This window comes from Ips typographus, linkage group LG12, assembly GCF_016097725.1.
Source record: "Ips typographus isolate SLU linkage group LG12, UJ_Ityp_2.0, whole genome shotgun sequence".
Taxonomy (NCBI): Eukaryota; Metazoa; Arthropoda; class Insecta; order Coleoptera; family Curculionidae; genus Ips; species Ips typographus.
In genome coordinates this window covers 7,589,382-7,615,353 of record NC_138433.1, presented here as the reverse complement: position 1 = coordinate 7,615,353, position 25,972 = coordinate 7,589,382, and the positions used below count along the sequence as shown (strand labels likewise).

The 25,972-nt window shown below is 37.9% G+C and overlaps 2 long non-coding RNA genes across 2 annotated transcripts in view; both read right to left on the bottom strand.

Moving 5' to 3' along the window:
- Positions 1 to 25,972, bottom strand: part of LOC145736574 (uncharacterized) — a 276,677-nt gene that overhangs the window by 137,269 nt on the left and 113,436 nt on the right. The window lies entirely within an intron of this gene.
- LOC145736273 (uncharacterized) overlaps positions 1 to 25,972 on the bottom strand; it is a 54,132-nt gene that overhangs the window by 20,921 nt on the left and 7,239 nt on the right. The window lies entirely within an intron of this gene.

The window sequence follows — 25,972 nt, the reverse complement described above, 5'->3', positions numbered from 1 at the left end:
TTAAGTTGATGCTTCCAGAGTTAATTTCAGCAAGTGCATTGGCTAAGTCTTCCTCAGAGTACTTAAAACGTAAATATTTGGCTGCCATCTGAAAAGATGTGAGTGAAATTAGTAATCAAATATTAAATAGGTTCCCACTTTTCATTATTGAAGCGAAAAACCAACACACCTAATGAATGAACACCACTTAATGAACAGGTTATTATGGCGTTCAATAACTGGATTTTACATGACTAGACTAAAAGTATCTAAATAAGGAACTTGCCTACGAATATTAGCTTACTATAAGGCATATGTTTCTGAAAATTGCGCCAAAACCCAGTAAATGAACACCATGTTCATTCTTTAGCTTTTGATGATTTCGTCGGTCTATTAATTGAACATAGAAATTATTAAAATAAATGTATGCAATATTGATTTCCCTGGATGAAAAGATACTTGCTAAATGTATATAGAGTGTTAACAAAGCTACAGCAGATGGTTTTATTGAATTTTAAAGTTTTAAAATAAGTTTTGGTTAGCACATGTTTCTTACTCACCGCTAACAAATATGGCGTCCACAGGAATCACGCAGTGCCACCACCTCGTCGCTCGAGATTTTACATGTCACTGTTGCACTTGTTTGAAATTCCAATAAATGAACGGCGTAGTTGATATGCGCAGTTAGCATTAGAGAAAGAGAGGAATATAATATTTTGTAAGGAGTTCTTGTTTTTGGCTAAAATGTGGGATTTTGTTCATTTACTAGGTGAAGTTCACTGACTGGTCAGTTGACCCTAAAACAACATATAATGCTAAAAGAATGCTGTTATTCTTTATTTATGAATATAAGTAACTACATTTTTTATTACTACATCAAAGAACTCTTTTATTTTAACAACTTAACAAATGAGGAAAAGGAAACAAAATCAAAAAATCGGGAAAAAATGAATGGTGAATTTTTTTGAAGCAAAGAATACATATGGTGGGTTGCCCTTCACAGTCTTCGCAAAACGTTGACACTTTTTTTGCTTTCACTCTTGCTTCTTTGCTTCCTTTTTCCTGTTTAATGGTTTTATAACATTCAGCGCATCTTTTTCTTCTACTTCTGGTTGATCCCTCGTACTTCGCGATCCTATGACTACTCTTGCCTCGTTTTCGATTTGAGTCTTTTATTGTTTTGCCAGCTGGGACATTTGCACTTGCTTGCGATTCTACTTCATTAGCATTTGCATCTTCATGAGTCCTTCTATGAGTTTCTCTCGAAAAGCAAGCATGCCAAGTGGTTTAGTTCGGCCAAGGCCGTGGGAGTTATAAATAACTAAAGCATTTACTACACATGTCCCAAGGATAATTTAAAAAATCACTTTTTTGTACCATTTAATGCTTTTTCTGAGGCATGTGTAGTACGAAGACATTTGATCCGATAAGTCCACCCCTTTCTTAGCCTTATTGTATGCAATAATAGCCGGTGGTTTCAGTACTTCGTTTCCTCTTTTTTGATTCCCAGTTTCCACTAGCATATCAGTGTGGTTATCATTAGAACTGGCCGTTTATCTACCCATTTTATAACTCGAATACCATTGCCGTTCTGTTCTCCATAAATCTCCCCCTTTTTTAGTTTCTTCAAACACACATTTCTAGGATTTCCCTTTCTGTTGCTTCGCAATGTTCCACAGACATATGTTTGACAATCCAACAGATCCTCGCACAATTTTACACTTGTATAAAAGTTGTCTATGTATAGAATTCTTCCACAGTTGGTAAGGTTTTTTAGTAACTCCATACATATGCGATAAGTATGGCCGCCAATATTAGTTGCAATGGAACCAGTAGAATCGTTTTTTTCCGGCATAGACTTTTAGATCGTACGTGTATCCTTCAGGCGTGCATACTTTGTACAATTTTACACCATACTTGTGCGATTTTGCAGGAAGATACTGCCTAAAAATCAGTCTGCCTCTCCATGGGACCATACTCTCGTCAATGACAATTTCTTCTCCAGGCTCCATCGTACCTTGAAATTGTCGACAACACAATTCTAGCACATTTTTCAATTTGAACAGTCTGTCGTTTTTAGCTGTGGGGTCGCTATTGTCGGCAAAATTCAAACACCTCAGCAACCAGTCGAATCGATTTCGGGACATCGTCTTTTTTACTCTAGTATTAGAGTACATGTCATTACTGGACCAATATAGGCGTATTTTTGGCAGATTGTTGACACCCATTATCATTAGAATGCCAAGAATTTTTTTAACTTCTGATCTGTTAGTTTCTGTCCATTTGTGCAATAATGATCGTCGGGGAAGCGTTTTTTTCTGGATAAGGTGCAATGCGTATTTATTGGTTTCTTGGACTATTGTGTCTAAATTTCATCACTTATGAAATGCTTGTAAATATCAACCGGTTCTGCGCAATTTAAATGGTCCACTTTCAATCCACTCTGCCCAATGAATGGAAATTGCCTTGGGAGGTCAGTGCAATGTTGCCAAATATCAGGTGAAACAGTTTCTGCTCCTCTCACATACTCTACAGAAAAAGAACCGTTTCTAATATCTTCCTCACTATTCGAACTTTCCGACGAATTCTCAACGTCTTCACTTTCATCGGGCTGATCATCGGAAGGATGATAGGAATCTTCGGAATCCTCAAATAGCTAAGATTCCGAAGAAGAAAAATATTTGTCATTTGAATTTTCATTTTGTAAAGTTTGAAGTGGTTGGTCTGCGTTTAATGGTGGGTTATCGGTTGTTGGCGACATTTGCGAAGAAGGTAGAGTAGATGATGGTTCAACTAACGACGGATCATGTGTTTCTTGTTTTGACGAAGAAGAAAAAGTTGAATGCGGTTTAACATTTTCACTGGAAGTTTTTGCTAATTTCACAATTCTTTTACTTCTTGAACTCATGTTGATTATTATATCCTTTATTTATCTGCAAGGAACATATTAGATATAGATTATTAGATAACTTTACTTTCCAAAAAAAAAAAATGAAAAAATGTAAGAAAAACACTTTGAGCTGTCCTTGGCTTCGATCAATGTTGTTGCATGCAAAAAATATGCAAACAACACATTAATCTACTAAGCCCTTCCACCCACGTCAAGGTCACACAGCCATGGAAGGGTACCTTTTAGATTAGAAACAGGTGAATAAATATTTCACCTAAAACTTATCTATTTGTTGTTACCCCAGTGTAATTGTCATACTCGTACAGTACTTGAATTACACTAAAGTATTTGTCACAACATAAAGCATTTAAAGTTGTAAAAATTTAATGAATGAAATACTAAAAAAAAGTTGGGTACGTTAAAATGTGTGTTTTATGTGTGTGTGTTAGTATTTAAAGTGATTACACTTAAATGTCCAGATTCAAGTGTTTTAGTACCACTTTAAACACTTGTGTCGTTTGTGTATTTTTTGGTTTTTTGTTTTTAATTTTTTTGGATTTTAATTTTAAACATTTTTTTGAGCAAATATACAATATGTAAAGTTGTATCGAAATGTCATATTATCGAACAAATTTCTAAGTAAACTTTACATTCTGTATATAAATTTTTTTTGGGGTTTTTTTATTCCTATTCTATTATCTTCTATATCTACAACAGACCAGAGGGGAACTTAAAAACTATCGCACCTAAAACTAACAATATATTTTTTGGGTCAATTTTAAACACCTACAGACTGTACGTGCGAGATCATCTAAAAAACGTACCAAATTTCAGATTGACCACACCAATCTGTAAACATTTTAATTTGATTTTACATTTTTTTAAATTTTTTTGGAAAATATAAAACATTTAAAATTGCCTAGCAAGACCAAATTCGTCTACACTTTTGTATCAATTTAAAATATTTATATTAATTTTTTATTTTTTTTTCCCTTCTTTGAAGGGGGCTGTCCAAATCGGGTAATAGCTTTCATCGCTTTGCGCTGACGAATTCTCGCCTCGATTTCCGCTATTTGTCTCGTTTCATCCCTCTGATCCTCTGTCAGTTGGTCGCTAATCGTATCCGAGGTGCCAGGCATATCAGCGACGGATTTGCGCATTTTCAACTCCACATCGGTGAGATCTGGACAAATGGGGTTGAAAAATTGCTCTTTTGCAATTTGCACCAGGTGCGCCTCGCTCACTTCTCCGTCACTGTCCTCGATTTGTTCTGGCGTCACAGTCGGTTTCGGCTCTTTTTCGACCCATTGCTCCTCTGCTGATGATGGTGGATGTCGTGGTATAGCAGAGGGCAATGATCGTAGCAGTAGTCCAGGTTGTGGCGGACCTCTTGGCGGCCGAATCTGCACGTCTGACAAAATTCGAATCTTCGACGATGATTTATGCGTGCCGGCCTGTGATGATTGTGATGGTGGTGCCAAGTAGGTTTTTGGTTCGTTGTGTCGTTTATTTCGTGGGCGCGCTCTAGGTGGTAAGGCGATTGGTGGTGGCATCAACAGAGCGTCTCGGTCGTAAATGGTCGATAGTCGATCTCCAATCCGCCTGGTTCCATCAACACGTAATACCGCCGTGTCCAATGGGGGCAACAATAATTGTGGCAGCGACAATAATCGTGGTGGTCCACCATCATTACCGCCATCACCATCAACCACATTGCCACCATCGGGACCAACGACTACAGTATTGACGTTTTGATGGGCCCGTTTGCGTATATTATGTACGACTACAGGCGGGTCCGGTCTTACCGTAAACACTTCGCGGTGTACCACATTCCGCGTAGTAGGAAATGTGAAACGACCTTGCATCGGATGTGGCCCCACGAAAATTCGAACCTGTGCAGGATCGCCGACTCGCGACATGGCGACATACAACTGGCCGTGAGCAAAGCAGGGACTAGTGAGCGCAATCCCTACCCGCTTAAAAGTTTGTCCTTGCGACTTGTTGACAGTCATAGCGAATGCAAGGCGTACCGGGATTTGAGTTCGCTGTTGTTGTTGCTGTTGTTGCAGCTGCTCCTCCGGGTACAATATTGGCGACGACATCTTCTGTGGCTGGTGGAATGGCTTGTACCACAGGTGATGGTGGTGGTGGTGTTCGCACAATCCCGTCGTCGTCCATACAGATGTTTAGCATCAGTTGTTCGATTGCATCGTCGCCAATATTGTTATTGTCACGATCGGGGGGTGGTGGCATTCCGTTATTGGCTTGTGGTGCTGCTGCTGGTTGTTGCTGCTGTTGCTCCTGTTGGTGTCTTGCTCGTTAACGGGGCGCCGGCCGATTATCGCTCAGTTGCTCGTCAACGGAGAAGAAGGAGCAGACCTCACCGGGAAGCAATTCCAACACTTTGTCGTTAATTTCGCTAACTTCGGCATTGGTTGCCAGATCCGGAAGGCCTTGTGGTACGTCATGCCATCCATAATTAGGGATGCTGCAATTCCCGTCCGTGGCCGTGAGTTTGGTGTCGATGGTGGCGCGTAGCAAAATCTGCCGCGTCCTCGTCCTCCTCGTACTCGATGGTCTGTTGGCCCTCAAGGTGAACAGGCAGACATACAACCAAATGACTTCGATCGCTCATCTTAAATTGGAACAGGCGCCAACACGCCTCCATTGAACATTGAACTCACATACCTACAGTCTAGGTCATTACTAATCTCGTCCCAATTTATAGTGCGATGGACTTTATTTTTCGCTTCCATGCGACACATGTCCTCACCCTTCGTTACGTATTTCTACAGATATTTGACGGATGCCAAGGATCCGACGCACTCAAAATTGATGTGACTGATATTTGAGTGCCGCGTAACGATTGTAAGGCACGATATCGGCATTGGTGTACGTAATGTTGTTCGAAATGATCATGTGATTGTTGCGACGTCGACGATATTCAGGGTGTCCATTTTTGACAGTTGAAGCGTTATAGTTTAAATTAGTGACCTCCCGTAGGGCCTTTGGAAAATACTTTTTGCAGGTACCGTCCGCTCTCAAACAGGTAACGTTTGGGTCGCGGGTCGGTCCTCTACACTTTGTATGCAGATAAAAGTCGGCTACCGTTCTATACAAAATCGGTTCGACTTGATAGTCCGGTATCTCGGCTGAAACGACATCGTCGACGCGCTCACGGCTGTTTAGTTTGTCGCGCGGTAAAAACGTCACCAGAATGTGAGCATGAGGCAAGCCTCGTTTCTGAAATTCTATCGTATAGAAATAGTTATGGACGGTACCGTACAATTGTTTCTTGACGATATCGTCCATAAACTCGGTTAATCTAATGTGGAATGCGCGACAAACCAAATCAGGACGGTTTGGCCATTTCTGTTTGTAAGCGAGGTTGTTTTGGATCTCTGGCCAATTCGGGTTCGTCGTAAACGTGATAAAGAGATCCGGCTTGCCATGTCTTGCTATTACATTAATCGCATCGAGGTACTGGCGATTCGTGAAACGCATTCCACGTGTCGACGACGCAGGCAAAATGAAAATTGACCCAACTCGATAATCCGTACCAGCTGCGTTTGCCCTTGTCTCCAAGTACCTTAACAAACTACCATAACTGGCTCGCCATCTAAATAGCTGGTGGGTTTTATGTTACCGGTTAATTCACGGATAGGCGAGATCGAGCGGTGACGGTTCAAAGACTCACTTTGTTGTTGAGTTGGGTTTTGGATGGTGGTAGGCGGTCTTTGTAAGCGATTCGTATCGCGTATCTGTACACGATAGCGATAGAATTCGCGAAAAGTGATTGTCTTCGTCACGTTCCGAACGTGATGGATCTCTTTATCAAAGCCAAATTCCCCATTCGGAAACAGGATCGGGTACACCATGGGGTCGGCCCATTTATTGAGGTTTTTAAGTTCGTGTCTACCCCGACCGTCGCGTGGGTAGATGCACAAATCAACCTCGAAGGGTGGTTCGTTGACAAAAACGGCCGCAATTTCAGAGTCGCACGCGGGCAAACTGTAGTTTCTTACCTCGCGATTAATATTGTCTCTAAATCCGATCACTAAACTGTCGAGAATGGCGTTTCTTTCCTCGGGAGAGGTCGCGGCCGCCTGTTTACGTTGAATTACCTCACTGGTGGTTTGGTAACTTTGAATTATCGGATTGACCCGACGCAACATCGTTTCAATGTTACGTATAGTTAGGGCTGCGATGCGGTCACCCAAAAATTCCACCCTTCGATTGACAGCATTATTCGAGTCAACGAAATAATACTGATTAAATTTGAGAGTAATGGTGTCGTCCCTAACCTGCTGGCTATTATTTACCGTTACTTGACCATTACTATTGTCTGCTGCAAAAAGACGAACCGGAATGGCGTGAGTATAGTGGTAAATCTGTCAGCAAATCGTAAAACACCAATGACCACTCACTCCTTCCGGATGAACATCGGTAGGAACAGTCGATTTGAACGATGCCATAGCAAATAAACTGTTTATTGTACGGACGTTGTTTCGAAATTGAACGGCCATCGGTGAATCGTCCGTGAGATATTCAAACATCTCGCGGGGACATGAACCCAACTGCGGTAACACAACATCGCCACTCTTACAGCAAAACTCTTTTCCGACAGATTTTTCTTGTTCAAAGCCCACGGCTAAACACAACAAACACCGTTTTGTTAAATCGCCCACATTGTAAACTGCAACACGGGACTTGGCATCGAGACGCGTGCCCACAGTTATGGCTTGTCTGTAAGTTCGTGTGATTGGATCGGGAGCGTGAACACGTTCCCGTCGTTGTTCCGCCGGTGTTGGTATGTGAAAAGCCGGTAAAAAAGGTGGCGACAGAGGTAAAGGGGGGGAAAGCAGATCAAAATCCGCTGCAAAAACAGGAGACGCAGAAGAACCTTGTGACGACGACGTTGCTGACGAAACTGGGGACAAAACTGGTAAATCAGGTGTAACAACAATATACTCGACAGGAGATGGTGATGGTGGTGGCGATGATGGTACAGACGCGTCAACCAAAATCGGTTCCGTTGCTGTCACGACGTCGTCATCGTCAATTAGTAAAATTACATTGTTGTCATCATTATTTTGAAAAGAAAGCGGTCGAACCGATGAATTGGACAACACGATTTAGAATTACGCGTAGTTGACGCGGTCTTTCGACGCACCGTTCCAGTACCACGCGCAATTCCCTCATCAATCCCACATAATCGAGAGGCGTAAGCAAAACATGCAACTCACGCGGCAACTCTTCCATCCGATGTAATACTACCTGGAGTTCTCGACGACGATCCCAATCAAATCGCTCCAAGGCCACTCGCAGGATGCGGCGCTCCCAATCGAACCACTCGAGCATCACCCTAAGTTGCCGAAGGAACTGTTGTTGGCGCTCGTCGTCGTTGTTACCGTTGTTCATGATGCTAGTCGTCTATTTCTACAAAAACAAATCAAACATTTATTAATTTCACAAAAATTCCCTCTTTTCTAAAAAAACCACTGCCTCAATTGAAAAATTACGTTTTCTCGTTCCACTCAAAACAATGCCTAAACACGTTTCGTTTCCGTAAAAAATAACCGTTCTGAAGATGTTTAAATTAATTTTAAAATGATTCTAAAATTTTTCAAAATTAAAAAAAAACAGTCAAAATGACAGTTTTAATTGTGCAAATCAATTGTAGATGACTTTAAAAATAGAATTAATTTTTATCAAAAAAACACACTTTTTGAATTTTTCAAAATGTTAAAAACAGTTAAAATGGCTGTTTTAATGGCGCTAAATGATTTCAGAACACTTTAAAAATTAATTACAATTAATTTTAAAATAGAAAAAGTAATTTAAATTTTTCAAAAATTTTGAAATTTGAAAAAATTTGTCAAAATGACAATTTTAATAAAGTAGATCTATTGTAGAACACTATAAAAATTAAATGATCAATCGACTTACCTGTAAGGAAGGTTGATCAGGATTATATGAGCAGTCTCGTCGAAATATTACAAAAACACCCTGTAGTAGCTGTCGGCTGCACGAACTTAGTACGACGTTAAAAGAAACAAAAAAATATTCCCCCCACCATTACACACCCTTAGTTCCAGCACCTAAATCTTCACTTGTTGAAAGTATGGATGGTTTTAATAGCTGATGGGTAATAATTAGGGCGTGATTATTAAGAATACTAATTTTTATTGTATCGAAAAGTAGTAGTTCATATGCACACAGTGGAGTAGTGAGTGTAACTTAGTCAAAACCCGAAGAAGTTGAACCCTTAAAGAATAAAAAACCGAGCTAGTAACTTCACTTTTTGACATCAACACTGGGTTTTGATTAAGTTTTTTTCCCCTTCGAGAATAAAAAACGGAGCAACCTGTCACCTCTGTACCAGAACTGGGTTTTTGATCAAGGTTTTTTCCCCCGTGCAGAATAAAAAACCACCTTGGTACATTTGGGTTCAGCTGTCCCCCCTTTTAGAATGACAGTCAGCAGACTAGTGATCTAGTTAAGCCTCTGAAGATGGGTGTCTGAATACACCCGAAACATGTTAGGCAATTAACAACCTTTTTAATAAATATTTGTGGAGATCGACTCTGAGTTTTGATTTCACTTAATTTTTATTGGTTGATTTTCGGGGGGGAATTTTGTAATATTTCGACGAGACTGCTCATATAATCCTGATCAACCTTCCTTACAGGTAAGTCGATTGATCATTTAATTATATTTCGCAGTCTCGTCTCATATTACAAAAACACCCTGTAGATGTTTAAAGAAGTAAAAACCCATCAGCTATAGATTATAGTGTTATAACTATTTGATCAGAAAGAATTGTCAAATTTTAAACAAACGACTTTATTATGGTACCATAATAATTGGCTGCTAACCAAAACATCAAACCAAAAAATAACTAAACTAATCAACAGACCCTTTAAGAATTGCTTCAGCAAAAACGTTAGGTGAATCACGAATGGGCCGATTATAAAATCGACAAAAAACATTCGACTTTTCAGACCAGCCGGCAGTCTTACGTATAACTTCAATATTAACTCCCGCTTCATAGGCTTTAGAAACTGCAGCATGTTTAATGCTATCCCCTGTATAAATATTTGTATTAATTCCACTTCTAGTTAAAACTGACTTAATCCAACGGCTAATAGTCTGAGAAGAAGCTGGATGCAGAGGCTTTTTAACTGTTAAAATAAGACTATCAACACCGGCTGGCCTGACTCTCTCAGTCCTTTGTAAATACATATCTAACGTAGAAGCCACACATAACTGAGGTCTTTCACGAAAGTAAGGTAAACGTAACACTGGTTGTAGCTTATTCCTCCCCGACGTCTTAATGACTTCATCAACAAAAATCTCAAGATAATCATCCGTCCTCTTAATATTACAAACTTTTAACTTACCAAGAGTCTGCATACGATGCGCTGAGACTAATGCTAATAATGTAACGAATTTAAGAGTTAACTCTTTCAAAGAAATATCCTCTAGAGGATACAAACTTTCTAAAAATAGTAACACTGGATGAGAATCCCAAGTAGTGGCATATCTTGCTCTTGGTGGTTTAATATTACGTAAACACTTCAAAAAACGTACAAGCATAACATCATCAACTTTGAAAATAGTGAGGTTTTGTTTTTTGTTTATCAATCCCAATCCTCTGACCGGTTTCGCCGTATTACGGCTCATCAGAGAGGCTATAGGGCTTGATAACCAAAGAACAAAACCTTCATTCCAGTATAGTCAACTGGATGCCAGAAATGATAGTGGTGTGCAACATCTGGTGACATCTGTACTCAACTCTATAAGTTAGAAAGTACAGATGGCGTTCCAAAATCTAGGAACAGCACCATTAATGCCGCATAATTCGGTAAACACCGATCTGATTGGTTGAAAATGGTGAGGTTTTGTTTTTTGTTTATCAATCCCAATCCTCTGACCGGTTTCGCCGTATTACGGCTCATCAGAGAGGCTATAGGGCTTGATAACCAAAGAACAAAACCTTCATTCCAGTATAGTCAACTGGATGCCAGAAATGATAGTGGTGTGCAACATCTGGTGACATCTGTACTCAACTCTATGAGTTAGAAAGTACAGATGGCGTTCCAAAATCTAGGAACAGCACCATTAATGTCGCATCATTCGGTAAACACCGGTCAGAGGATTGGGATTGATAAACAAAAAACAAAACCTCACCATTTTCAACCAATCAGATCGGTGTTTACCGAATGATGCGGCATTAATGGTGCTGTTCCTAGATTTTGGAACGCCATCTGTACTTTCTAACTCATAGAGTTGAGTACAGATGTCACCAGATGTTGCACACCACTATCATTTCTGGCATCCAGTTGACTATACTGGAATGAAGGTTTTGTTCTTTGGTTATCAAGCCCTATAGCCTCTCTGATGAGCCGTAATACGGCGAAACCGGTCAGAGGATTGGGATTGATAATCAAAAAACAAAACCTCACCATTTTCAACCAATCAGATCGGTGTTTACCGAATGATGCGGCATTAATGGTGCTGTTCCTAGATTTTGGAACGCCATCTGTACTTTCTAACTCATAGAGTTGAGTACAGATGTCACCAGATGTTGCACACCACTATCATCATCAACTTTGTTTATAGGTAAAACTAAAGCTAATGCCGATTTATAAGTATTAAGCACCGAATAAGAACAACCTTTCACAAATCTAATTTGCAAAAATTCTACTAAACCTTGAAGATTGTATACATACGGATCGACATTATTTTGTGCACAAAACCATTGTGAATATACACCATTATATTGGTTAAGAGTCTGGTCACTTAAAGAATGAATTATAGCATCTAAACCTACTGCGGGAAAGGATCTACGTTTATATGCTTCCCGGATATATGGCCGACAACCAGGATAAGCGACCTCCACAATGGATGAGGGTTCCTATCCGGGGACAAAACCATTTTAATATCTGGACCAAAAAATAAAGGTTTCTTCACTAATAAACTCATGAAAACGGGGTACCACGGTTGGCCTGGCCATTTAGGGACAATAATTAGACCTTCAGCTCTATCATGTGCAACTTTATTTAAAACTTTACTCACCATTGAAAATGGGGGAAAAGCATAAAACTTTATATTAGCCCAAGAAATTGTAAAAGCATCTAAGACGAAAGCGTTTGGATCAGGCTTCCACGAAGCAAACATTTCACATTTTGCATTATTACTTGAAGCAAATAAATCTACACTAGGTTTAAAAAAGTGAAGACAAACTTTATTAAAACAATATTGAGCTAACTCATATTCTGTTTCAATATAACCTCTCCGTGATTTATAATCCGCTATGGCATTTTCTTTTGAATTAATGTAAGATGCAAAAATAAAAATATCTTTTGATTCACAATAATTCCATATTTTCTGGGCAATACTATTTAAACTTCTATACTTAACTCCTCCCATACGATTTATATAACTGATAGCAGTAGTATTATCGACTTTTAACAACACGTCTACATGCTGAAGCTGTTGTGTAAAATGCTGTAAACATTTGAAAGCAGCTAACAATTCCAAATAATTAATATGGTGAAAAATCTGCTCTTCGTCCCACAGTCCATGGATTCTATGAGGTCCACAACTTCCCCCCCAACCAACGTTGAAAGCATCCGAAAAAACTTTGATTAGAAATTTTCTTGGTAACAAGGAAACTGAACTATTAGGCAAGTTTGTCAACCACCAGTTTAATTCTACTTTTATAGAACCAAACAAACTCATGTTACCTGTTTTCAACAGAGCCTTTAATTTAGCTCGCTCAAACAATTTTGTATGAGCCCAACCATATTTAAACGCTGGACATGCTGCTGTTAAACGCCCTACTAACTGAGCAAAACTTCTAATAGAACAGCTATCACGTTTTAGAAAATCTGAACATGCACCACACAATGCAATTACTTTTTTCTCTGGCAATGACATTGTCATGCCACCTGAATTAAACAGAAACCCTAAAAATTGGCAACTAATAGTTGGGTGTAGCACACTTTTGTTGAAATTGATAACAAATCCTAAGGAACTAAACAAATCTAAGGCCCTCTTTGTATGTTGTAAACACAAACTTTTATCTTTTGCCATAATTAACAGATCGTCTAGGCAAATAACACAAATAATACCAGACAATCGCAACTGAGAAATGACTGGCTTCAACATCTTAGTGAATACAAACGGAGCTGTGCAGAGTCCCATTGGCAAGCAAGTAAATTCAAAAACTTCACCCCCATACAAAAAACGCAAATATTTTCTAGAGCTCTTATGAACTTGAATCATAAAATAAGCATCTTTCAAATCAATTTTAGTCATAAAATAACCGGGTTGAAGCAACTGCCTTACACTTCTGGAATACTCTAACTTAAAATGAGGTACCTCTATATATTTATTTAATTCACGTAAATTTAAAATAAATCTACTTGAACCATTAATCTTCGATATTAAAAAGAAAGTCGAAATATACTCATCTTTTCGATGCTTGCATCGAACTACAGCTCCGATTTGCAAGAGTTCCAAAAGTTTAATAGACACTTCCGTGCTAGAATTGCCAATAAAAGTAGACAAACTAGTCCGCCGCACATGACAAACTGGAGGTCTAATAAAAGAAATCTTATAACCTAAAATCCATTTCAGAACTGTATTGCTGGTGGTAACCGTTTTCCATTTATTATAAAAATAGAATAAACGACCCCCATAACGCACCTCTATTTCCGCGGACGTGTCTGGCTCTGATCCTTCGTCTGAGGCCAGACCTTGCTCTGCTCTTCTCTTTTCTTCCTTTTGTACTGGACCTGGCGCTTCCAGTTTAAAGGCTGGGAATTTTGACGTTGCGGCTGTTTACTGCTCATAGAACGGCGAGTTACTTTCCGCAACCCCAAGCCCACTTCCTTCACTTCTTGGGTATTTTTTATACATTGGAAAAAATTCTGTCCAAATAACCATTCGTCCACTGGGCACCTATCCCCCACTTTCTTAATGGCCGGATCCAAATGATTAGACAACAAAAACCTACGATGCACTGATATCGTATGGTGCACGTCAGCTATTAATTTCGACGAATTAATTATGTGTTGTAACACATCTTTCCGTGCCGGGTATCAGTTCCCGGGAGGGAGGGTTTCCGAATCGAGTAGGAAACTCTCAGAACCTTGCGGAAAACATACTCAGATGGGGGAGTCTTCCACCCCGACACGGCGCGTCCCAATGGCTGATAGGGGACGTCCTGCAGATATGCAGGACAGGTACGAATAAGGTCTAACCAAATAAGTACCCGCGGATCAACGGATGGCATGGCATAGGGCAGCAGCTATGTCATTACTGGGTTCAGGCTTCTGAAGAAACAAACGATCCTTTGGAAGGCTGGGCTTCAGATATTCACAGGCGGAAATCACTTACTGATTAAACCGGCTGTGATACTGCGATGGGGAAGGCAACGGGAAACCACTCCATTATAGTCCCTAGAACAGTTATCATGGCAACAAACTATGACGGCAACATCATTACTGATTACGGGCTTCGGAACCCGACATCCGGCAGGGGAGGACACTCGCAAATAAACTGTAGGGCCTCCCAGGTCGTCATCCCGCGAAATCCCTACAAAACAAGGAAGAAAACAGTTCCTCAACACCTAAAAATCGCAACATGGAACGTACAAAGCATGTACGAGAGCGGCAAAGCACACAACATCGTGAAAGAGATGAACAGGCTGCAAATAGATATATTGGGAATCAGTGAAACACGCTGGCCTAACTCTGGAGAATGTAAGATACTCGAGCACACAATTTACCATTCTGGAAATAACACCTTACAACATAGGAATGGCACTGCAATAATAGTCACGCCACGTATTAAGGCGGCAGTCAAGTCCTTCACCCCTTTTTCGGACAGAATTATGCTTCTACAAATACAAGCAAACCCGATAGATCTCAACATCATACAGATATATGCACCAACTGCTGACAAAGACGAGGCAACTATCGAGGAATTCTATGCACGACTGGAGAGTGTGATTAAGATGATTAAGAAGCGTGAAATTACACTCATAATGGGTGACTTCAACGCCAAAGTTGGTAAAGGCAGGGTGGATAATGCGGTAGGAGGCTTCGGACTTGGAGAAAGAAATGACAGGGGCGACCGTCTTGTCCGCTTCTGTCAAGAGCATGACATGCTGCTAAGCAATACGCTTTTTTAAGCTTCCTAATCGTAGAATCTACACTTGGAAGTCTCCAGGTGACTCACCCGAGAACATCATAAGAAACCAAATCGACTACATTGCTGTACCAACAAGATTTAAAAACGCAATAAAATCAGCGGAAACATATCCGGGTGCTGATGTCCCCTCGGACCATAATCCAGTTGTTTGCAGACTTGATGTGAGACTGAAACGTCTAGAGAAAAAAGTTCTCAATAACACAATAGATATAAAGAAGCTCTCTGACCCCAGCATTGAACAGCAGGTACGGGAACACCTAAGTGATGAAATTAAAGACATCAATGAGAACACAACAGACATAAGAGAAAAATGGGACAAAATAAAATATACTATCCAAGCAACATGCACAACCTACTTAAAACGGGACAAGGTGAAGAAAAAAGAATGGATGGCCGATGAAATACTCAACATGATGGAGGAAAGACGACAACATAAGAACAAAAACGAAGCAGAATATCGGAAGACGCACAATACGATAAGAACAAAGATTAGAGAGGCTAAAGGAAAATGGTTGTCTGAGAAATGTACAGAAATCCAACGATGCGAGATGAAATATGATTACCACAATATGCACACAAAAATAAGGGAACTGACGAACAACCATAAGAGTCGTAGCTCATCTATGAGCATAATGGACGCAAATGGAAGTCTTGTGTCGGAGCCCTCAAAAGTTTTGGAAACCTGGAAACTATACGTAGAACAACTATTTGATTCGGATCGCTCTCACGTTTGCACGGCGGGGAGAGCAAATACAGGACCAGCTATACTCAAATCAGAAGTCGAAAATGCCATTTTATCTCTTAAAAATAACAAGGCACCAGGTCCCGATAACGTACGCGGTGAATTATTAAAGATCCTTTGCAGGATGGACAATCAGTTTCTGGACACACTCACTGCTCTCTTTAACAGCATTTACAACAGGGGGGAAATTCCTGAGGAATGGTTGCAGTCAACCTTTGTAGCCATACCGAAGAAAACTAATGCGAAACTTTGTGATCAACACCGCCTTATTAGCCTAATAAATCATATCACCAAGATTTTCACCAAGATCATTCATGGAAGAATATACAATAAATGCGAGTCAAATATTAGCGAGAAATATCCCTAAACCATATATGCACCTAGTACTTCTGCTGATGCACCCAATATTTCTGCTGACGCTAGTATTAAGTTTTATAAAGGCGATTGTAACGCTGCAACCGTAATCATTAAGACCGTGTCAAAGCTTCAGGCTGTTCGGCTTAATTGTTCACCATAATTTTAAGTTTTTAGTTTAGTAAACGTCCTATTTCAACAAATAAAGTCTTTTTTAAAAGTTACTCCGTCTGACTTCTCATTTAATTGGCGCAGCCGGTAGGATAGTGCAGTTTCGCCCTTTATCGGATTCCGTTGTGCGAAAGTGGTTTTTAAATCTTAGTGCACTATCTGTAACCAATTTTTCGGGACATTTTGTTTGTACGTGTAACGTGCTACACCAAACGGTATTCGTCGCGACGTCGTATTATTCCAAGTAAGAAGAGTACCAAGAAGTCACCCCGAAAAGACGAAGATTGACGTTCCAAGACAAACAAAAACCCCAGGACATCAGCCACGCCTTTATAGGACTCCTATGGTTGTGAACCGCTGCAGTACAGGCTTTATGGATTCTTCCTTGACTCTACTGTAAGTTTTTGCTGAATGACCATTGTTTTTCATGTCTCAAGCGTCAAAACGACTAAAAGAAATTTTGTATAGAAATAGGGCTCGTTTAGGTTTAGTAAAAGAACGAAACAGTTCAGATTCAAGTTCAAGTGAGAACGAAAGCTCAGATAGCGAAGAGAAAACAAGATACGATTCAAATCCTCAACAAAAGGAATTAGTAGATTTATTTGACAACTTAATTTTAGAGAACTCTAGTCATACAAGTAAGGAGGTACAAAGTAGTAATAATATTAACTTTAAAATGGAAAATATTAGATTCCATACCTCTCTTTTGCCCACTTTCTCTGGCAAACAGGAACACCTTGAAAGCTTTATTCTAGCTATCGACGAATTTTATGCATTATATTACGGCAATAGTGAAACCCAAAAACAGCTCGTAACAGCTGCAATTAAATCAAAGTTAGTTGATGATGCTAGAAATTTCTGTCTTTCTAGACCAGATTTAAATGATTGGCTTGCTATTAGAGCAGCACTTAGACAAAAGTTTGGCGATCCAGTGACTTATCTTGTTTTAATGCAACAAATGCAATACATTAAAATTAATAGAAATGAATCAATGTTAGAATTTGTTGACCGATTAAAAACCTTTGTGCAACGAATTATTGCTAAAATTCAATGCGAAGTTACCGATGTCACTTCAAAGATAACTTTACTTTCTCAAGTAGAAAATACATCTGTTTTATTACTAACTGCAAATTCACCACAAACTTTAAAAACCATGTTAATGATACAAAGACCTAACACATTAGACACTGCTCTTCAACATGTCATTAACTATAATATGATTGAAGCTCAAGTAAATTTTACTAACAACCATTCTCCTATGCGAAATCATATGGAAAAACCACACCAATCATTAAATCACAATAACAGAGGTTTTAATAATAATTTTATTAACCCTCATACTAATCAACATAATACTAACCAAATTCGACCTCAACCTTTTCCAAGTCAACCTATAAATGTTCAGCCTAGATTTGTTCCGAGACATTATCCCACAAACTCACAAGTTTTTGGCAAGTCAAGACAAACACCTCAACAAAATAGACCTAGACAAGATACACCTACACCTATGTCTATTTCAACTGCCGGTCCTTCTCGTTTCTTACATCAACAAAGACAACCCCTAGTGAGACATAATACGTTTATTCCTACAGGACCACGTAACTTTATATCTCAAGAACTTACCAACGTTGAAGTTAACTCACAGACTCCCCTATATGAGGACTCCTTTATGTCTAATCAATCTGATGAAAATTACCTTCAACAGCAAAACGACGTTTTTCCTCAAAATGATTTTGAACAAAACCTTGCGTTTCAAAATTATTGTGACACAAACTATGAAACTTGTCAAGAGACAGAGGAAATAAATAAGGAAAATTTTCAGAAAGCAGCTTCGGAAATACCCTTGACTTAAATAATATCGCTCAAATGATTGAGTTGCCTTACTTCCAACTACCCCGAAAACAAATGACAATTCTTATAGATTCCGGAGCATCCGATTCTATAATTTCACCAAAATTTGCAGAATTATTTTCAAATAATATGTACATTGAACCTTTCGAAATAATTTCTTGTAAACAAATCCATCAAGAAAATAGGAATTTAAAATTAAATTTGCTAGAAGAATTAGGTATCAACTACACATTTAAGCTTCGTGTTTTAAATTGGCATAATGATTTTGATGCTCTTATAGGCACACGAGATTTGAAGAACTTAAATGCTAATTTATGCTATAAAACTAAAACTCTAACCCTTAATGGCATAAAAATCCCCTTTTCTCTTGCATACAACAAACCTCTAACTAGACCAATAGAAAATTTAAACAACAACTTTTTAGTCATACCAGTAAACTATGAAAAAGGTACAGCAATTTTACCATCTTTTAACATAAATGAACATATTATACCAGACTCACTAGTCGAAGTAAATAATGGTTTATGTAAAGTTCCTAATCCAACTCCAAATGTACAAGTTAATTTCCATCAAAGAATAAAGGTAATCCCACAAGACCAATTCGATTTACTTGACCCACCGACAAGTAATATAAAATTTAACCCTGAACATCAATTACGACTTGATCATTTAACTCATCTAGAAAAATCAAAAATTTTACCACTATGTCATGAATTTAAAAAGATAATGTACAATGAAGATTGTGATTTGACATTTACAAGTCAAACAAAACACTTCATACGAACTACAGACGATAGACCAGTCTATGTAAAATCCTTTAGACACCCCCCAAGCATGAATCAAGAAATTCAATCTCAGATTCAAAAACTGCTTGACAACAAAATTATTCGACCCTCAATATCACCATATTCTGCCCCTGTTTGGATAGTTCCTAAAAAACAAGACGCATCTGGAAAACGGAAATTTCGAATGGTTATCGATTATCGAAGACTAAACGATGTTACTGTTGAAGAAAAATACCCATTACCCAGAATAGAAGAAATTTTAGATAATCTTGGTAAATGTACTTATTTTACTACACTTGACTTAGCTCAAGGTTTTCATCAAATTGAAATGGATCCTTCATCTATTGAAAAAACAGCTTTTTCAGTAAATAATGGACATTATGAGTATCTGCGCATGCCATTTGGCTTAAAAAACGCGCCAGCGACCTTTCAAAGGATGATGGATGAAATTTTACGTGATTATCTCTACCGATTTTGTTTTGTGTATATGGATGATGTAGTAATATTTTCGAAATCTCTATCAGAACATATTGATCACATCAGAATTATATTCAAAAAGTTCAAAGAAGTAAATCTCAAAATTCAATTAGATAAATCCGAATTTTTGCGTAAAGAAGTTGCTTTTCTTGGACATCTTATAACGTCCGAAGGTATTAAACCAAACCCTCTAAAAATCGAAGCAATCCAACGATATCCAATTCCTAAAACTCAAAAAGAGATAAAGGCTTTCTTAGGACTAGTTGGTTATTATCGCAGGTTTATTAAAAACTTTTCTAAAATTACTTTTGCAATGACAAAATGCCTTCGTAAAGGAAGTGAAAATTATATCGGAAATCAAGAATTTAAAGAAGCTTTCCACAAATGTAAGGAACTTATTAGTAATTCACCTGTTCTTCAATATCCAGATTTTAACAAACCTTTCAAATTGACAACTGATGCATCCAATATAGCAATAGGTAGTGTTTTATCTCAAAACGACCATCCTATAGCTTTTTACTCTCGAACTCTCAATTCTGCTGAGAAAAATTACTCTACTATAGAAAAAGAACTTCTTTCAATCGTAGAGTCAACTAAACATTTTCGTTGCTATCTCTATGGTGTTAAATTTGTAATTGAAACTGACCACAATCCTCTTGTTTGGCTTTCAAAAATTAAAGAACCAAACTCAAGATTAATACGTTGGAAATTAAAACTAGAAGAATTCAATTTTGAAATAAAGTACAAAAAAGGAAAAGAAAATGTCATTGCCGACGCATTGTCTCGGATAGACATTAATATGAAAGAAACTCGATCTTGCGTTGATAACGAGTTGCAGTCGATTGTACCTAACACCGACGAGACAGTTGCAAATCTTGCAGACTTTGACTTAGCTGACTATGTGTTAAATCAAGGATACCTTAATGAAAATGATCCGAACACAACACCACAGTCTACCACTGATAAACAAAGGAAAGGAAATGAAACTTTGACTGATACCACTGTTCACTCAAATAATGACCCCGAAGGAAAATACCTTCCTATTTCCGAATTACCAGTAAATCACGCTTCTAATCGATTAATTATCGATTACGGCAAAAATTTCGAACACAAATTCACAAGACCTTTTAATAAAAATCATCACTTTGTTCGCATTTCTCAAGAAGACAGACAAGAACATATTTTGAAAATCCTAAAAGAAATAATTAAACCAGACGTGACTTTTACAGTTCATATTCCGAATACAGAGTTACGGATTGAATTTCAAAGATTAATCGCTGCAAATTTAAATACCACCGCTAAACTTGTGTTATCAAACATATACTTAACCGATGTAACGAATACAGAACAGCAGATAGAAATAATTTCACAATACCATCAACACAATCATAATGGTATAACTGAGACCTATAACCACCTTAAACAAAAATATTACTGGCCAAAATTAAGAGAATCAATAACCAATTACATAAATAAATGTGAAATATGTTTACAAAATAAATACGAAAGACACCCGTATAGAATTGCATTCGAAGGTCCACTACTATCAGATAAACCTTTTAAAACTCTTCACATAGACATTTTCCAATTTTCGAACTGTCAATTCCTAACCATCATTGATTCTTTTTCAAAATACGCCCAAGCATATTACATTACAGACAAAAACGCTGTAACAATTTTGAATAAACTTAGACATTACTTTGCTCATCATAACACTCCTCAAAAAATAGTTTCGGATCAAGGTAAAGAATTTCAGAATAACACCTTCAAAGAATTTTGTCAATTATTTAATATAGAAATTCATTACACTACACCAGGAAATTCATCATCAAACAGTACAATAGAAAGATTGCATTCAACAATACTTGAGAAATTAAGAGTACTAAAAATGCAAAATCCAGATGAAACACCTCAAAATCTCATGATATCGGCAATCTTAATTTACAATCAAAACATTCATTCAACAACTGGACATTCACCTTTTTCAATCTTGTACGGTCCGTATTTCAATGAACCTAGTTTAAATAATGATTTAACTATTTATGAGCAGTATAACGACAAAAGAAAGAAAGAACTTTTACCCTTTTACGAGCATGTTTATAAGACAGCACATACAAAACAATCCCAAAATACCCAAAAACAAAACAAAAATCCTGAACAAACACCTAACATTCAAACGGATGATACTGTGTACAGAAAAAACCCGCTTCGTAACAAAATGAACCCTCAGTACATTCGCACGAGAGTTACGGAGACTAACAGAAATAAAATTACAGGTATTTCTAAAACAAGACCTGTAAACGTTCATTTAAGAAAAATCAAAAGACTTAGGAAGAATCCTACTTCTTTTCAGCCTCCCGATCCTGATCCTTCAGACGCAGGCCCTTCAAGTACACCGACTACCTAATACAGGGTACTACATGGAAAATGTATCCCCATCGCTTATTACTAACCATTATCATACTACGTATATACCATTTAACATATCTAGTATTAAGTTTACTTTATCTCAGTTCTTAACTAACATTGTAGTTTTAAAACCTTTAGTAGATGAACAAAATAACAAAGCAGTAACCACTTTATATTTTCATACATACAAGCTTATTAACCATACATATAGCAATTATGAGAAACTAAAGTTAATGCAAAGCAAAAATCGCAGGAAGCGAGGACTAATAAACTTTCTTGGAAGTGGTATTAAATTTATCACGGGCAACCTAGACGATAAAGACCTGGATACAATTACTCAGAACTTTGATATACTAAAGCGAAATCAACTAAATTCGATGCATAAGATCAACGAACTTAGTTCCTTTGCAGGTAATATAATGAATAAATTCAAGGATACTTTAGATATCATCAATAAAAATTCAAACACCATTAAAATGGGTTTTTCAAAACTATCGAATGAATTAACATTAAACTTGTGTTTACAAGATCAATACATCCAAATAAATGATCTAAATCAACTATTGGAAAAATTATTAAGGATGATATCTTTTGCACACTTAGAAACACTAGATTTGGAAATTTTGTCTCCAAGCGAAATAAATGAAATTTGGAAATATCTAAAAATTCATTATCCTAAAAAAGCTCTATGGCCTATACAACATATCACAGAATTAACCCTAATCTGTAAAACTGGTCTATTAATAATGGACGATATGGTCATTCTTGCAATCAAAATACCAGTGTTTGAAGTGAGTGCTTGTGATTTAAAATTTGTTTACCCCGTACCCAACAACGAGTCACAAATTGTGATTACACCTAGCAAGTTCTATTGTAATGAACTTTGGTATAAAGTTTGTAACGAAATAAGTGACAAGTGGATATGTTCGAACCCACTTATTGATAGCTGTATTTTATCCAAAAATTGTCAATATGCTTTAGTTCACAATAATTATAAAGTTCACACATTAACACATGCACATGCTTTATTGTTCTGTACAAAAACATCAGAAATAATTTATGAAGATTGTTTTAGATTTGAAAAAGTGTTAATAGATGGCTGTACACTTTTACAAAGTAAATGTGATGTAATTATTGATAAGCAAAAGTATTCACTAGCTATTAATAATGTAACCACACTTTTACCAGATGTACCAAGTTTACAAATTACCAACTTTTCTCTAAATCTTAAAATTAAACACTTAGATAATCCAGGTCAGGTTCAAGACGATCTTTTAGAACCTATTAAATTTGAAGAATTACTTTTGCAGAATAACTCGCACTTAACTTTAGTTATTATTACTAGTATTTGTATTATAGTTTTAAATTGTGCTTTTTGTGTAATATTTTACCAATGGAAAAAACATAAAGATGTTAAAGTTATTCCTTTAAAAACGCTTGAAAATATTATCAACGAGGACGTTGAATTAACTTAGGGTGGAGGAGAAATATCCCTAAACCATATATGCACCTAGTACTTCTGCTGATGCACCCAATATTTCTGCTGACGCTAGTATTAATTTTTATAAAGGCGATTGTAACGCTGCAACCGTAATCATTAAGACCGTGTCAAAGCTTCAGGCTGTTCGGCTTAATTGTTCACCATAATTTTAAGTTTTTAGTTTAGTAAACGTCCTATTTCAACAAATAAAGTCTTTTTTAAAAGTTACTCCGTCTGACTTCTCATTTAATTAGCGAATCCCAGTTTGGATTCCGAAATGCCCTTGGAACAAGAGAAGCAATTTTTAGCCTGCAAGTACTTATCCAACGATGCAGAGATATGAACAAGGACGCATACGTGTGCTTTGCTGACTTCTCCAAAGCATTCGATAATCTTGGACCGACCACATTACCAACATAGAAGTCATACGGAGAATCGGAAAAGAAAAAGAAATTGTCTTCACAATAAAACGACGGAAGCTCGAATACCTAGGGCATATAATGAGACACGAAAAATACCGCCTGCTGCAGCTAGTGATCCAGGGTAGGGTGGATAGCAAACGAGGTCCTGGTAGGAGAAGGCACTCGTGGCTCCACAACTTGCGACAGTGGTTCGGACTCACGACTGTTCAGCTATTCAGAAGCGCCGCGAACAAGATCCGAATTGCCATGATAATAGCCAACGTCCGCAGCGGATAGGGCACATGAAGAAGAAGAAGAACACATCTTTACTCCCTTCGCCTTGTTGGAAAATAGTTGAAATAGGCTCTGTTAAAGCACTAAGAGCAACACCTATCTGCTGTTGGATATAACCAAAAAAATTATCCTGCCGCAAAGTAGATGAGTCTATACAAACTGCCACCTCCTGGTTTAATTTAGGAGCGCGAAGGGTTAAACAATTTTCAGCTATAGGATAATTATCCAATAATTCTTTGCGTAATGTCGTGTTTAATCCACCACGCAAAATCGACGACCAGTAAACGGTAGTCTCAGCATTTATAGGAGGACCCAATTTAACACTAGCACTTGGATCATCCCCCAACACTTCCTTTATATGAAAAGAAGTACTAGGTCCTGGCACGGAGGCATCACCGTCCATAGGAGAGACCAATGTGGTATCTTGGACTGGGGTATCCGACTCCATGTCAGAAAAATCTGACAAACTTGCCGAACTTTCGGAAGTCGAAGCACCTAAATAATAAATAAAAAATAAAAAACCCCTGCCCAATAAGGACCAAAATAACTAGGTAAACACACCACAGTTATCAGTGTTTAAACGCTACCAATGAGGAGCGGAAATAGAGTTGCATCCAATATGGGGCTATTATACTCTGTTTTGTAAACAAACTCGCACACATAAATATAAATTTTAACCCTACGAACTCAACGCTCGAATATCGATCGGTCCGATTCCTTGGTACGATACCTCGTTCCGCTTACCAAGTAACAATATCGATTTTATTTATCCTTATGCGTCACAATGCATATCTTACATTTAAGTATAACAAAAACAAAACAAGTAATACTTACTAGATGAACTATTAAACTCGGCTAACACACGCCTTAACCTTTTTAACACCTTGTGAGTCTTCTTCTTATCATGTTTTTTATGTTTCCCCATTTTGTACGCACTCACTAAACAACGCGTCACGAAACGTCTTAACTCAGCCGTACGACAAACTGGCCGGCTGGTCTGAAAAGTCGAATGTTTTTTGTCGATTATATAATCGACCCATTCGTGATTCACCTAACGTTTTTGCTGAAGCAATTGTTAAAGGGTCTGTTGATTAGTTTAGTTATTTTTTGGTTTGATGTTTTTGTTAGCAGCCAATTATTATGGTACCATAATAAAGTCGTTTGTTTAAAATTTGACAATTCTTTCTGATCAAATAGTTATAACACTATAATCTATAGCTGATGGGTTTTTACTTCTTTAAACATCTACAGGGTGTTTTTGTAATAGGAGACGAGACTGCGAAATATAATTAAATGATCAATCGACTTACCTGTAAGGAAGGTTGATCAGGATTATATGAGCAGTCTCGTCGAAATATTACAAAATTCCCCCCCGAAAATCAAGCAATAAAAATTAGTATACTTAATAATCCCGTCCTAATTATTACCCATCAGCTATTAAAACCATTCATACTTTCAACAAGTGAAGATTTAGGTGCTGGAACTAAGGGTGTGTAATGGTGGGGGAAATATTTTTTGTTTCTTTTAACGTCGTACTAAGTTCGTGCAGCAGACAGCTGCCACCAATGGCACGTGTTGTTATACACATCGTAATTGCCTTGAAGGTGTTCACAGTCTCCAATCTGCTGGCAGCTGTCTCACCATCTTTGACACCCGGAAACAGTTTCCTGCGTAATTCTTCTGACAATTGAGATTCCGTAATTTGTGATTGTTTGTGTCGAAAGTTGTCGAATCGGGTTGTCTGGTAGGTCCGTCTTACTACGTTTTGGCGACCTGGTCGTCCTCCACGTCCTCTGGTAGCGGCTATCTGAGCTCGAGCTAACTCATAACTCTGCTCATAGGGTGCATTTACAATGTCCCTCACTTGAGTACTCTGGTTGCGGTAAATATTACGTTTATCCATTTTGAAAATGA